Source organism: Rhinolophus sinicus, chromosome 14 (assembly GCF_057876585.1).
Source record: "Rhinolophus sinicus isolate RSI-liver-muscle chromosome 14, RSI-T2T, whole genome shotgun sequence".
NCBI lineage: Eukaryota > Metazoa > Chordata > Mammalia > Chiroptera > Rhinolophidae > Rhinolophus > Rhinolophus sinicus.
Window position 1 is genome coordinate 140346225 of NC_142514.1, and position 16368 is coordinate 140362592.

General features: G+C 40.6%; 1 protein-coding gene across 5 annotated transcripts in view; it reads left to right on the top strand.

The window, feature by feature from the left end:
• Positions 1-16368, top strand: part of FAM168A (family with sequence similarity 168 member A) — a 189763-nt gene that overhangs the window by 106345 nt on the left and 67050 nt on the right. Inside the window, exon 1 of one of the 5 annotated variants that reach the window (XM_088791584.1) lies at positions 4107-4127. The exons of the other annotated variants lie outside the window; for them this stretch is intronic. The gene's annotated coding sequence lies outside the window, so the exon portion shown is untranslated. Of the gene's footprint in view, positions 1-4106; positions 4128-16368 lie in introns of those variants that run through there. 5 annotated transcript variants of the gene reach the window in all.

Sequence of the window (16368 nt, forward strand, 5' to 3'; positions counted from 1 at the left end):
CAGTAAATGGAATCAGCGCCCCCCCCCCCACTCTTTCCCCTAATGCAGTGCCATTTTAAAAAAAAACCACAAACTTTATTTTCTTAGAGTAGTTTTATTTTAGGTTTACAACACAATTGAGAGGGAGGTACAGAGATTTTCCATGTACCCCCCCTCCGCCCCCCACATGTACAGTCTCTCCCATGGTCAGTATCACTCGCCGGAATGGTACATTTCTTACCAAGGATGAACTTATGTTGACACATCATCATCACCCAAAGCCATAGTTTCTCTTAGGGTTCACTCTTGGTATTATACGTTCTGTGGGTTTGGACAAATACATAATGACATATACATATCAATATAATATACAGTAGTTCATTGCCCTAAAAATCCTGTCCTCCCTCCCCCCACCCCTCCACAACCACTGAGCTTTTCATTGTCTCCGTGGTTTTACTTTTTCTAGAATGTCATATAGTTGGAATCATACAGCACATGGCCTTACAAGATTGACTTGTTTTATTTAGTAATATGCATTTAACGTTCCTCCATGTTTTTTCATGGCTTGATGGCTCATTTCTTTTTTGCACTGAATAATATTCCATTGTCTGGATGTACCACAGTTTATCCATTTACCCACTGAAGGATATCTTGCTTGCTTTGAAGTTTTGGCAGTTAGGAAAAAAGCTGTTATAAACACCCTTGTGCAGGTTTTTGTGTGGAAAGTTTTCAGTTCCTTTGAGTGTGATTGCTGTATCACGTGGGAAGAATGTTTAGTTTTCGTCAGAAACCACCAAAGTGTCTTCCAAAGTGGCTGTCGCATTTTGCATTCTTACCAACGATGGATGAGAGTTCCTGTTGCTCCACACCCTCGTCAGCATTTGGTGCTGTCAATATTCCGGATTTTGGCCATTAGAAAAGGTGTGTAGTGGTATCTCATTGTTTTAGTTTGCGTTTCCCTGATGACATGTGATGTGGAGCATCTTTTCATGTGCTTATTTTTCATCTGTATGTCTTCTCTGGTCACGTGTCTGTTAAGGTCTTTGGTCCGTTTTTTAATTGAGTTGTTTTGTTATTGTTTTTTTAAGAGTTCCCTTGCCTCTTCTCAGCTCCCAGAACAATCTGTATTTAAAAAAATAATTGATCATTATACTTGTAATTATTTGTTCCATATCTGTATTCTCCACTAGACAGTAAACCCCATGAGGGCAGGGCTCATGTCAGTCTTGTTCATGCCAGGCGTATAGAAAATAATATTTTTTGGATGAATGAATGGTTTTCTACCATGTGGGCTTTTCTTTAAAGTACTAGAGGCCTGTTGATTCATTTGTAAACTCAACAGACATGTACTGCTTAGGCGCTGACTGAGAGGTGAATTGCTCTTGCTCTTTGACCTGGAGGCACTCAAAATCTATTAGAGGAGAGGGACATGGCGAAAAAATTATAATACAACTTTGTATGAGTTCTACAGAAGCCTAGAGAAGGGAGTGAGGGATCTACATTTAAAAGTAAAACTTAATTGGGTTTACAGTTTGAAGTATATTTATTGGAATTGTAATAGTATTTAATTACAGTGGTACTTTAAATATTGAAAATTACTTAAGTTTGTTTTATCATGGTATAGGAATAGAAAAAGATTGATTTCAAGAATATTCATTTTGAGATAAGTGTTACTATCAATCTCAGTTTATCAGGAACTTTCTCAACCATTTAACTATCCATTATTTAATTCTTTCTACAATCCAATAAGGTGAGTGGTGCTATTCCCCATTTCATAGATGGAGAAATTGAGATCAGAGAAGTTAAAGAACTTTCTTGAGGTAACAGTTGGTAAAGGACAGACAGGACACATTTAGGTCTTTTGGCTGCAAGCTCAGCACTCTTTGTATTAGATTATAGGTTGATTTTTATAGAGCTCTGTGATGTTCCCCAAAGGACCAGAGTTCCTGATGGTTTTTAGTTTTCTAAGAGGATTCTAATTCTTAGAACTCAGCCAAAATGTCAACTTTCATGTCTTTCCCGTGAGAAATGATTTCTTCAGCCTCCTTTCTCCTATGGCACTTTATTAATATTCTTCTGGCATTTTTACTGTTTTCCTTGTATCATAGCTATGTGTGCCCAGTTTTTAAATTTTTTTAATTTTATTTTAAGGAGGGCGCAGCTCACAGTGACCCATGTAGGATCGAACCGGTAACCTTGGTGCTACCAGAACCACGCTCTACCAGCTGAGTTAACCGACCACCCCTGAGCCCAGTTTTTATCACTTCTGCTTACAAACCTCTCTTGAGGGCAAGACAGTTGTTAGGGATATTTTTGTATTAATTAGCACATGTTCCTTGAGCCCCTGTGTTAGTTCATGAGATTTTATAATTTATATATCATGGATGATTATAGTTTTCATACCTTCACTAGAATTCTTCTGTTAATTAAATAGATTGAGAATGGTATTTTTTCTTTTCCTTTTATTAATTATTAGTTGTTTTCTTTGGTTTGTAAAAACTAATATAACTTTTGATGTGTTATTCCTTCCTGGAGTAAATGTCTTCTGCAGAAATTTTAGGCACTATAACTGGTCAGAGGGACCTATTTTGAGGCAGAGTGAATTATGGTACTTCTTCATGACACCTGGAGGTGGTGAGGACACACTTCTCCTCCCACTGACTTATAGGTAGGCATAGATTAGCTGCGGGGACTTGTATTAGTCTTCCTTTGATAAGCCTATTTACCTCACCAGATCCTTGTGAAGATCGAATGCAGCAGTGTATAGGTGGTCATTGGGTATATAAAGTGCCGTGCCAGGAGGACTTTGGATTTTTTCTCCCCCCAGAGAAACAAGTAACTGCTCTTTCTGAATGAATTAGCACGATTCTTCCGCCAAACACTATGCCTTTTCTTGCTGTTGATAACATAGACTCCTATTAGAATTTCTCAGCCAGCTTCAGATTCAGTCTGACATTTTTTTCCGTCAAAGGCAGTTGTATTATGCCACGTGCTTTCCTATATTTCATTTAATTATTATAACAACTCTTGAGGGTACAAGACCTTCATTTTAAAGATGAGTAAATCAAGGGCCAGTGAGTTCAAATACTTAACCAAAATAGTAAGTGGCAGAGTACAGATCCAAATTCACACATTCTGGGTTCATTTCTTGTTACGCTTACATTAGTCAGGACAGGCAGAAGTGTGCTGTGTAACAAATGGCCCACAAGATTTTAGTGGCTTAATATAACAAATATTTGTACAATTCTTACTCATATGAATTCCAGTATGGGCCAGGTGACTCTATAGGGCAGCTGTCCTCCAGTCAGTGATGAGTTGGGTATTTATGCTGCTTCAGTCTTGTGATGCCACCCTCTCAACATGCCACCCTCTCAACATGAGACTTCTGCTTTTTCAGAACAGAAAGAGAGGGAACTGGGGGATCATACACCAGCTCTTGGGTACTTCTGCCTGAAAGTGAGACGTGTCACTTCTGCTCACAGATCATTAGCGCTGCCTAACTTCTAGATGTTTGGGAGCTGTGGGGGACTCATGGCTATTCGGTGAACAGTGAATGTCTCTGCCAGGCCACTTTGCAGCAGATGCTTCCCCGGGGAATCTGTTTGTACATAGTACATGTTTCCTTCTACCTTACATCAGGGATAGTCTGTTCACATGTCTGGGCCATGTTTTATACGTGAATCCCTTGACATCAGGCATTAAATTAATGAATGAGCTTATTTTTCAGTTCAATTCAATTAAATGTTATTGAACACCTGCAATTCCAGGCTTTGTTTTCTTTCCAATATCTATAGGCTCCTCTCTTTCTCCCTCTCTCTTTCTTCCCTTTTTCCTTCCTTCCTTCCTTCCTTCCTTCCTTCCTCTTCCCCCCCCCCCCCCATAGCATACGTAAGTAATAAAAACTAGATAGCACTAGATTTTAAGTTCCTTGAGTGCAATATAGAGTAGTGGTTAAAAGCACTGATTTTAAGGGTTAGAATTCCGGGTCTGCCACTTTCTAACTCTCTGACCTTTAGAATGTTTTCATCATCCCAAAAGAAACCTTATTTCTTTTCTTAGCAGTCACTTCTCATTCTCCCCTCTTCCAAGCCCCCTGGCAAACACTAATCTACTTTCTTTCTCTATGGAGCTGCCTGTTCTGGACTTGGGTAAGTTACGTAACCTTTCTGTTGCTCAGTTTTCTCAACAAAGTGGGGGCAATGATACCTACCTCGCCAGGTTGTTATAAATGTGGGATGGGAACAGGGAAACAGTTAAAGGACTTAGAATTGTCTGGCATATAGTAAATGCTGGGTTTGTTGTTGAATGTTTTATTATTATGTTCAACATTGTCATGTTCATTATTTTGTTCCCTAGGATAGGCCTGAACACACGGTAGGCACATTCGTCCAATTGCCTAAAGCCCCTACTATGTGCCAGGTACTGTTTTGGGGGATTCTGAATATGGATTCTGTTACTAGTTAGTAGAATCTGTTACTACTGGATTCTATTACTGCTGTTACTGCTCTCAAGCTGTTCACAATCTCATGGCAGGGACGGATATATAAAGAGTATATAAATACTCTAAACCTGTGAGGGGGGTTTTCTTAGGCTCAGCCACGTTAAGTAACTTACCCAGGGTCCTGTAGGTAATAAGTAGTTGAGCTGGGATTTGAACCTGAATCTGACCAATTGCAAAACCTATTTTTACTATTCCTGATACTTACAAAAAGAATTTGCTGCTACTTCTATGCATTTTGTAAGTCCTACAAAACAGAAACTGTTTTTGGCTAAAAGAGCTTGACATGCAATATATGTTTTGAAAAAGTCAACTACAGGTGTTCTATTGCTCCCTCTTTACCTGCTCTGGCAAGAAAAAAAAACACCTGAGGACTTAGAAGTCCCAAGATGTGTCGTCAGCTCTGGGCAAGATGGGCGCTGCCCCATTTGGCTTTGTCCATTGTCTATCCCGCCAGGTTCCTGACTGGACAGACACCTTGGGACCTGCATGGAGGGTTTGTACAGCGTTTCCTATGAATGGGAAGTATGTTTGTGATTAGCCATGACCTCCTAGCAGCAGATGCATTCATCATTTGGCTTCAACTTTCCCCTCCCCCCTTTCAGGTTCCATTGGATCCACCTGTCACAGAGCAACTTCCATGGAATTCAGCAGCTTATTTCTGGTTACATTAGGCATGATCTGTAACTACCCTTTTGGCTCACTTCACAAATGGGCTAGTCCTGTGGTTATTTTCCACAAAATATCAAAGTGGGGAGGCCCCTTAAAAATCCCAGACTAAGCCCTCCTCATTTGACTGAGGACGAAAGCCGAGACCCAGTAAGGAAAGGTATTTACCCAGATCCCACAGATTCTGTGGCAGAGGTGAGACCAAGACCCTGATGATTTGACTCTAGGCCAGTTTTTCCCTCTACCAGTCTCTGCTGCCTCTTATTTTCCCACTCACATAACATCACAAGCTCTTAGAGGGCAGAGGTCATGCCTTATGGACCGTTATATCCCTCGGAGAGCCCAGCTTATTAGGTATGTCTGATAACCTTCCAGATTTGTTACCTGATTTTACATACGAATGATGTGTTGCCTGGTTGAAAGAGCTCAGTGGACCTGGATGGGGATCTTTGCTGGGAATCGATGGGCTGGGCTTTCAACTCAGGTGTCAGTCCAAGTTGTCCGGTCTTCTTTCTAGTAGACTAACTGGATTAGTCTGATTTTGACGGGGGGAACAGTTCAAACAGAGCCAAGCTCCAGGAGCAGTAAGTGCCATGTATTCCCCAAAATAAGGCCTAGCCGGACCATCAGCTCTAATGCGTCTTTTGGAGCAAAAACTAATGTAAGACCCGGTCTTATTTTACTATAATGTAAGACTGGGTCTTTAATATAACATAACATAACATAACATAACATAATTATAATATAATATAATTATATAATATAATAATATAAGACCTGGTCTTATATTACTTTTTGCTCCAAAAGATGCATTAGAACTAATGGTCCGGCTAGGTCTTATTTTCTGGGAAACACAGTATTGGTTGCACTCAGAGAAAAGCAACTAGACTGATATGGCCAGAGCACAGGTTGAATTAAATGAAGGGAAATGAGGGGAAGGCAGTGAGAAACACCAGGGGGCTGGGGCGTGGGGGGTGGGGGGTGTGGTGGTGGTGGGGGGAGGTGAAGAAGGTTTGCAGCCAAAAGGGACAGAGCACTTTAATGTGGGCTTTTTAAAGAAAGCCTCCTGGAGTTGGAAGCCTTGAACTAGGCCTGAAGGATGCTTAGGATTTGAATTTATAGGGATGGCACAACATTTCTGGAAAAAAGTGAGCACACACTTCTGTTCCTCTTTAAACAAAGTTGCGAACCGAGCACCTGTTTCATTTGCCTAGAGCATTGTTGAGGAGAGAGGGTGGAGCCCGGGGGGGGGGGGGGGGGGGGGAGGCCGGACGGCAGAGGTTGGGGATAGGTTTTTAAAAGCCTGGAATTGTAGATTTGCGGATTTAATTTTTATTTCCATGAATACCACTGCAGTTATGCTCTCTTTTCAAAGATGAGTTGTGGGAATCGTGGACGGCAGCTGGGTGATGAACTCTCTGCCGTTTTACCCTTTACACATTGGGGCTTTGTTTTAGACATTTCACTTTGATGAACTGCCATGTGTGCAGCTCTGGCTATTCTTGAGCAGCCTCAAAGGTCTGCGACGTGTGGTAATTTTCCACTTTCCTGAGGTGAGCATTTGAAAAGCATTTGATGGAGGTGGTGGTGGATGGGAGAGAGTCACTTAGCTAAGGAATGTCTCTTCCTAATAATTAGTGGCGTTTGTAAATTGAGGGATTCTTAAGCCATCTCTGGAGATTTGTTCACAAATGATAAGGATTTTAATATATCCCCTTCCTAAATACGCTCTACTCAGGTCCACAGTCAGCCTATTCTGGTCCCAGCTCTACTCCTTGACTTGTCTGTGTAACCACAGAGAAGCTTCTCTCCCCTAGTTCCTGCATCCGCGATAATAATAACGTCGGGCTGGTTCATCTTCTGGTTCTGATATTTTAGGACTCTGTTTATAGGACACAGATCATCCTTTTCTTTGACATTCTTTATGTCCACAGATCATAATGCATTCGAGCATAATTGTATCACAGTGACTACACACTTACTGGCTTATTCAGCACGTGCTCATGAAAAAATTCCCGTTGGTCATCGTGCTACACTGGCTTTTGAGTATTTTTCTTGTGTCCCGTCCTTTTTGTGTCTTCTGCTGCCTTCGTGTTCTGGCTGTACCTTCTGTCATCCTGCAGTGCAAGTCATCGACCCAGAGACCCCACTGTGCTCTAGGAGTATCAGGAAAAACAAAAACGAAACAGAACACCACAAACACCCAACCAGCTGCTTCAATTTAAACTGTCCTTCTGGCAACTGCCGTTTATCAATTCCCGCGTAGGCATCCTGCAGGGCTCAAAGGAGGAGACATGGCAGTTTTGTCCCAACTTGGTGGAAAAACCCCAAGCCTTACCTTTCCTGTCAGTTGCAAGTGCGTAGCTTGCATTTCCACTCCTACTTTACTGCAGTATTAAAGGTGTTTGGAAGGAGGCCAGAAATGCAAAAGAGAGCTAGCTATAAGGAACTATATTTAGAAAAATGTTTAAGACAACTGTCATTGGACATGATTTTTCCTCATTTTTGCTGTTAGGTTGGTGCAAACGTAATTGGGTTTAAAAGGTTAAAAATAATTGCAAAAACCGCAGTTATGTTTGCACCAACCTAATAATTTGCTCCATAGTTTTGGATATGAGTAATAGTAATAAGCATTCCAAACGTTTCATAGCATTTTAAACTTCAGAGTCATTTTTCCCCTTACACAACACATCATAAACAACCTGGAGATGAAGCTTACTCTGAATAGTTAACTTTGTAGTGAGTACTTACTATGTGCCCGACACTGAGCTAAGTACTTTACATATATTATTTCATTTAACTTTTCTATCATCTGTCAAAGTGGTATTGGGGCGGCTGGATGGCTCAGTTGGTTAGAGCACGAGCTCTCAACAACAAGGTTGTGGGTTCAATTCCCGCATGGGGTGGTGGGCTGCGCCCCCTGCAACTAAGATTGAAAACAGCAACTGTACTTGGAGCTGAGCTGCACCCTCCACAACTAGATTGAAGGACAACAACTTGGAGCTGATGGGCCCTGGAGAAACACACTGTTCCCCAATAAAAAAAAAATTTTTTTTTAAGTGGCATCGTCACCATTTGGAACAGATGAAGACACTAAGACGCAAAGAGGTTAAGTAAGGTGACCAGGATCACACAGGTAATATATGATGGAGCTATGATTTGAATCCAGCCACAGTGCCTCGCTCCACAGCTGGTTATGTTAACGTCTATGCTTTACTTGCTCTCTGTGGGAGATGCCATCATCTTTATTTACAGATGAGCAAGCTGGCGAGAGAGGTCATAGCTTGCCGGTATCACATGGCACATAAATGGCAGATACAGGACCTGGCAGATACAGATAGATCCAGTTTTGATCATTTGATTTAGAATCTGTGTCCCAGCTGGTTTTTATTAATTTTTATTTTTAACTCTTATTTTTATATCTTAATAAGGTGAATCACTTCACATTCTTTTGGATTAGTCTTAGAATGGTTTCTAAATAAATTGTAAAGTCTTATTGGTGATGCAAAGAAAAATAAGATGTTGGGTTTATTCTCAAAGAACTAATGGTTGGTTGGTTGTAAGAAAAAGACATGTACAGAATTAGCGGTGCTCCCATCATATAGTAACTGGGGAAAAAACCCAAATGAGTAATTCAGGCTATGAGTGATTTAAAAAAGGGCAATATGTAAGTGTGAGCTATGATTTAATAGGGAAAGGTTTTTTGGGGGGTGGGTAGGTTAAGTATAGTATATGATAATAAAAGATTTGCAATCCTCTTAAATGTGATTAGAAAAAAAACCTGCAGAATTTTGGAGACAAGTTTTGTTTTTAGTAGGAACACAACTCTGAAATGTTTATATATGTGAATAGGCAAAGCGATGTATGTGAAACTTTCATGCATTTGTCATTTAGTATATTTGTGTTTTCAATGCCGAGCTTATGTAAATATTTATTGAAAGACTGAATTTGGGGCCTGAGTCTGAAGGCAGGGATACTGTGTCATTATTATAATATAACGTGCTACCAAGGGCTGCAGATGGAACCTTTAAAGAGTATCTAGTCTGGCCTCTACTTCTAACTGTTGAGGGAAGTGGGGCCCACAGAGTGGAAGTGACTTTTCTAGTGAGTTGTAGAGGAGGAATCCACTGCTCCTGGCAGCACTAATTTTTTGGAATAAATTGCCAATGTTTTCACAGAGATTTCATGAGCACAGGTAAACATGGAGAGAGAACATTGTTGAAAGTATTTTGAATCACTGGCTTCTTGACAGATAAAGTGAGGATTATGGAGGTTTGGATTTTTCCTCCTTATTTCTATCGATCTCATGTACCAAGTTTAGATTAGCAAGGTAGGTTAAACCTAACTTTTGATCATAGTTTTCCCACAGTGCACATCTAACAGAGCTTTTTCCTTCAGAAGCTTGGTTGGAAGCAGTGGCCTTTATTTCTGATGTATAATTCACCTCTCCTTCCTGGTGTTTGAGCCTTGTTGGCCTTGATAAATGCCTGTTTTCTGTGCACAGCATGCATTTAACATAGAGGTCCTGGTGTGAAGCTGCTTAGGAAGCAGTGGGTGAGAGTGGACAGGGTAAGTTAATAGCATGTACTCTTTTCTTAACCATTTACAAAGTTTTTCCAATTGCAGTTGACATTTAATATTTTATGTTAGTTTTAGATATACAGCAGAGTGTTGAGACATTGATATAATTTACAAGGTGCTCTTCCTGATAAGTCTAGTACCACCCGACACCATACATAGTTTTTACGATATTATTGACTATATTCCCTATGTTGTACGTTAGTTACATCCCGTGACAATTTTGTAACTACCAATTTGTACTTTTTAGTCTTTTCACCTTTTTCACCCTGTCTTGTCTGGCAACCATCAGTTTGTTCTCTGTATTTATGTGTCTCTTTCTGTTTTGTTTGTTTATATTGTTCTTTAGATTCCACATATAAGCAAAATCATTTGGTTTTTGTCTTTTCTGTCTAACTTATTTCACTTAGCATAATACCCTCTAGGTCCACCCATTTGTCACAATGGTAAGATTTCATTCTTTTTTATGGCCAAGTAATATTTCATTCTTTTTTATGGCCAAGTAATATTTCATACTATGTACCACTTCTTTATCCAGTCATTTATCGATAGACGCTTAGATTGCTTCCATACCTTGACTATTATAACTATAATGATGCAATAAACGTAGGGATACATATATCTTTTCAAATTACTATTTTAGATTTCTTTGGCTAAGTACCAAAAAATGGAACTGCTGGGTCATATAGTAGTTCTAGTTTTAAATTTTTGAGGAACCTTACTACTGTTTTCCATAGTGGCTGCACCAATTTGCAATGCCACCAACAGTGCATGAGGATTTCCTTTTCGCTACATTCTTGCCAACGCTTGGTTTTTTATTTACTAATGATAGCCATTATGATAGGTGTGAGGTGATACCTCATTGTGGTTTTAATTTGCGTTTCTCTGATGATTAGTTATGTTGAGCTTCTTTTCATATGTCTATTAGCCATCTGTATGTCCTTTTTGGAGAAATGTCTATTAGGTCCTATGCTCATGTTTTAATTGGATTGTTTGTGTGTTTGGTGTTAAGTTGTATGAGTTGTTTATAAATTTTGGATATTAACCAATTATTGGATGTATCATTAACAAATATATTCTCCCAATCAGTAGGTTGTCTTTTTGTTGATGATTTCTTTTGCTGTGCAAAAACATTTTAGTTTGATGTAGTCCCATTTGTTTATTTTTTCTTTTTGTTTCCCTTGCCCAAGGAGAGAAATCAACAAAATAGTTGCTAAGAGTAATGTCAGAGAGTTTGCTGCCCATGTTTTCTTCTATTAGTTTTATTGTTTCGTCTTTAATCCATTTTGAGTTTATTCTTGTATATGGTGTGAAGTAGTCTAGTTTTTTTTTGCTTGTATCTATCCAGTTTTCCCAACACCATTTATTGAAGAGACTGTCTTTACCCCATTGTATATTCTTGCCTCCTTTGTCATAGATTAAATGACCATATAGGCGGGGGGTTATTTCTGGGCTCTCTAGTCTGTTCTGTTGATCTGTGTGTCTGTTGTTAAGCCAGTACCTTGCCGTTTGGTTACTGTAGTCTTGTAGTATAGTTTGATACCAGGGAGCATGATACTCCAACTTTGTTCTTCTTTCTCAGGATTGCTGTAGCTGTCAGGATCTTTTGTGGTTCCATATAAATTTTAATATCATTTGTTCTAGTGCTATGAAAAATGCCATTGATATTTTGATAGGGATTGCATTGAATCTATAGATTGCCTTGGGCAGCATGGACATTTTATCGATGTTAATTCTTCCTATCCATGAACACAGTATATGCTTCTATTTGTTTGTATCTTCTTCAGTTTCTTTCTTCAGTGACTTACAGTTTTCCAAGTACAGGTCTTTTACCTCCTTGGTTGAATTTATTCCTACCGTGTTTCCCTGAAAATAAGACCTAACAGGAAAATAAGCCCTGGCATGATTTTTCAGGATGACATCCCCTGAACAAAAGCCCTAATGCGTTTTTTGGAGCAAACCTTAATATAAGACCTGGTCTTATTTTGGGGGAAACACGGTAGGTATTTTTTTTTCTTTTTGATGCAATTGTAAATGGAATTGTTCTCTTAATTTTTCTTTCTGACAGTTCGTTATTGGTGTATAAAAATGTAACTGATTTCTGAGTATTAATTTTGTATGCTGCTACTTCACTGAATTCATTTATTAGTTCTAAGCGTTTTTTGGTGGAATCTTTAGGGTCAAATGTAGAACATTTCTATCAACCTAGAAAGTTCAGTTTGGACAGTGCTGCTCCAGTGCCTCCTCAGGGCACAGATCGGAAGGCAAATCGAGCAAGGCCTGAGGAGGAGCAAGTGTGAGAATGGAGAGAGAGAGGAATAGCTCATGGAGGACGTTAGATGCCAAAGTAAAGTTTGGACTTTATTTGGAAGCCTGTGGCTTCTGAATTTGGCCATATATCAAAAATACCTGGAGGAGCTTGTTTAAAATTCTGATTCCTAGGTGTTCTGATTTAGTTTTGACGTAGCGCCTAACGCTCCGTGTGTGTGTGTGTGTTAAAAACGTGTAACAAACTTCATTTACCATCTTAACCATTTTTAAGAGTGCAGTGCAGTAGTGTTAACTATATGCACCTTTTTATGCAACAAATCTCTAGTGCTTTTCCTCTTGCCAAACAAACTATACCCATTAAACAACTCCCCATCCCCCAACAGCCTCTGGCAACCACCATTCTACTTTCTAAGTTTTTTGTCTTTTGTGACTGGCTTATTTCACTCAGAGTAATGTCCTCAAGGTTTATTCATGTTGTAGCATATGACAAAATTTTCTTTTTAAGGCTTAATAATATATTGTATGCGTACACCACATTTTCTTTATCCATTCATCCATTGATGGACATTTAGGTTGCTTCCACCTCTTGGCTGTTGTGAATAATGTTGCAATGAACCTGGGTGTGCAAATATAAATATCTCTGAGATCCTATTTCCAGTTCTTTTTGGATCTCGACCCAGAAGGGGAGATTGCTGGATCATATAGTAATTCTATTTTTAATTATTTGAGAAACCTCCATACTGTTTTCCAGAGCTTCTGCACCATATCCTTGCCAACCTTGTTATTTTTTGTTTTTTATTTTTTGGGATAATGGCCATCCTAACAGATGTAAGATGGTATCTTGTTGTGATTTCGAGTTGCATTTCCTTGGTGACGAGTGATGTTGAGCATCTTTAAGTTTTTTGCCCATTTTTCATTCGAATTATTTGTAAAAACTGTTTTGAATAAATACTTTGGCGATTCTGATGGAGGATGGTGTTGAGTGGGCCAGCGGCTGTGATGGAGAGCGAGGAGGCTGGGCTCCCTCAAGCTACATTGTTCTCAGTGGGGTTATAGTGGACATCACATACTGTCTCTAGTTTTAGATTTTATTTTTTTGTGACGTCTATATCGTTAAGCCTCAAATTAGACAGGTGCTTCCCAGGGGAGTCTTCAGTGTGTCCTGAAATTACCCTCTCTCCCATTTCCTGAGCCATGACTGCTTCTAATATAGTCTCTCTGCTTTTCATCAGGAAAGCTTTCGCAGTATTGATGCTGCTGGGCAGGAATCTCACTCTCCATTGCTCCGTATTTTCCCAGTGTTTTCCTTCAGCTTCATTACAGGAAAGCTTCCTGATCCTGTGCCCTTTGCATCCAACAAGCGTGGTTCTGCCAGGTTTTACTGAGCCCTTCTGTCCAGAGACAAAGGATTTGGCCTGATATTCAGAGTTTCAGCTTTTAGCAATGCAGAAGTTCCTGATTCAGTCTTAGACCTCCCATTGCAAGGGCCCAGTAGTCTTTTAACTAACCAGTAAGCAGAGGAGATTTCTTGTGCTTGCATCGAAAAGCAGCCTCGCTGCCACCCTTCTGGCTGGAGGCCAGAGGTCCAGTCTTGGATCTGTTACTGACTTGCTCTGTGACTTGGAGCAAATCATTTGGTCTCTGTTTTCTCTGTTGCAAAATGAACGGCTTGAATGAAGTGACCTTAGAGGTACTACCACGCTCTAACATTCATTGGTTCATTTCAGTTAATCAAACTGTGTACTTGTGTGCTTGGCTGTGTATTAGCTGGTGGGGAATGCCATAGGTTAGTTAACAATATAGTCTTTGCTTTCACAGAGCTCATGGACCAGGAGGAAACGAGTCCTATAGATGACTTGACTTGAAGCAGGTCTAGCATGGGGCTACAACCCAGTGTGTTGGGCACAGACGGCAGTTCTCGCTGGGAGGCTCTGTGAAGCCTCATGTGGGGTGGAGTGCTGTGTTTGAGCCTTTGGTGCTGTCTTCACCTTTGTTCTGGTGTTTCCTTCTCCCCATCCCCATATGAGTCCCTAAGCCCATTTTCTTCTTAAACTCTGCCAGTTTTCATAGGCAATGGTGTCCCTCCTTTAAACAAACAAAAATCTAAAGAGTAAAAACACATGCACAGAATCACGGAAATCCTTCCCTTCCTTCTCCATGCTCCTACAGTAGTTGTACTAGGTGTACAGGTTGCCTGTAAAATTCCTTTAGCTATTATTTTCTTGCCTTTCTTTTTATTATTTGGAACTACGAATTCAAGCTGCTTATTTTGTCTGCCACCAGGATTTTAAGTTCTGAGTGTTTGGGTCTCATTTTTGCTACTAGATTATGAGCTCCATAATGGCAAACAATATATCTTACTCTCTTGTTGTCAATGCCCCTTCCAAGTGATTTATAAAACAAATACCCCACATTAAAGTGTCATTAAATGTGGGTTTATTTTAAACCAAGACTCTTGGCTCTGGTATAGCTATATTTATTTATTCAGGATGTGCTGTTTATATTGTTGAGTAATTTACAATTTGTGGCAGTCTTTTTTTTTTTTTTTTTTTAATTGGGGAACAGTGTGTTTCTCCAGGGCCCATCAGCTCCAAGTCGTCCTTCAGTCTAGTTGTGGAGGGCGCAGCTCAGCTCCAAGTCCAATCACCGTTTTCAATCTTTAGTTGCAGGGGGCGCAGCCCACCATCCCATGTGGGAATTGAACCGGCAACCTTGTTGTTGAGAGCTGGTGCTCTAACCAACCAGGCCATCCGGTCGAACCCTCCAAAAGCTCAGCGGCAGCTCCTTGTCTTCAATCTAGTTGTGGAGGGCGCAGCTCACAGGCCCACCCTGTTGTTCAGAGCTCGATCTAACCAACTGAGCCATCCGGCCGCCCTGTAACAGTCTTTTTTTCAGTCTTGATCCTTCTTTCTTGCCTTAACCATATTCTTGTCACTAAGAAATATAATGAACATTCTTTTTTTTTTTTAAAGATTTTATTGGGGAAGGGGAACAGGACTTTATTGGGGAACAATGGTCAAATTGTTGTCCTTTCGATCTTAGTTGTGGGGGGTTCTGTTCAGCTTCAAGTTGTTGTTCTTTCAGTCTTAGTTGTGGAGAGCGCAGCTCAGCTCCAGGTCCAGTTGCCGTTGCTAGTTGCAGGGGGCACAGCCCACCATCCCTTGCGGGAGTCGAACCGGCAACCTTGTGGTTGAGTGGACAGGCTCCAACCAACTGAGCCATCCGGGAGCTCAGCGGCAGCTCAGCTCAAGGTGCCGTGTTCAATTTTTTAGTTGCAGGGGGCGCTGCCCACCATCCCTTGCGGGAGTCGAGGAATTGAACTGGCAACCTTGTGGTTGAGAGCCCGCGCTCCAACCGACAACTGAGCCATCCGGGAGGCAGCTCAGCTCAAGGTGCCATGTTCAATCTTAGTTGCAGGGGGCAGAGCCCACCATCCCTTGCGGGACTCGAGGAATTGAACTGGCAACCTTGTGGTTGAGAGCCCACTGGCCCATGTGGGAATCGAACCGGCAGCCTTCGGAGTTAGGAGCATGGAGCTCTAACCACCTGAGCCACCGGGCCGGCCCCTGAACATTCATTTTTTGAGCTTTTATTTATTTTATGTGTGTTTTTCCAGACCCATCAGCTCCAAGGCAAGTAGTTGTTTCAATCTAGTTGTAGAGGGTGCAGCTCACAGTGGCTCATGTGGGGATCGAATCAGCACCCTTGTTAAGAGCACTGCTATCTAATCAACTGAGCTAACCAGCTGCCTCATACAGTGAACGTTTTGATGGAAAGAATACTGCGCCTGGAGTGGGGAGTCAGGGTAAAGTCTAGGCAAGTTTTTTTGAGGCTTTTATCATTTGTAAAGTAGAGGCTAATTCCAGCTCTGATTTCCCACTGAGTTGTTAGATGACTGCAGAAATGCTTTGGAAAGTCAAAAATTTATCTTCTAATTTCTTTGACATTTAGCATTTTTAATGTAACATACATTCCCAAAGTACCTATTATGTGCTAAGTCCTGGGCTAGAGGAAATGAAGGAAGAATCAAATATGGCGTTTGCCCTCCAAGGACTTTTACACGTTAGTGGGGCAGCAGGTATAACACAAAGGAATCAAAGGAATGAGCAAAGGGGCTGGGTAGGGAAAATAATTGGGAAAATGTTTTAATGTGGGACTTGCCAGTTTATGGACTTCAGTTGCATTAATCCTAAAGAGAGATGATGATGGCTTAGAGTAAGATGATAGAAGTAGGAGTAGTGAGAATTTGTCTTAGAGGTAGAACAAAAAAGATTTGCTGATGGACTAGTTGTAAAATATTAGAAATAGAGGTGGCAAGACTGACCCCAAAATTTTGCAATTGAAAGGATGGAGTTGCCATTAACTGAACTGGA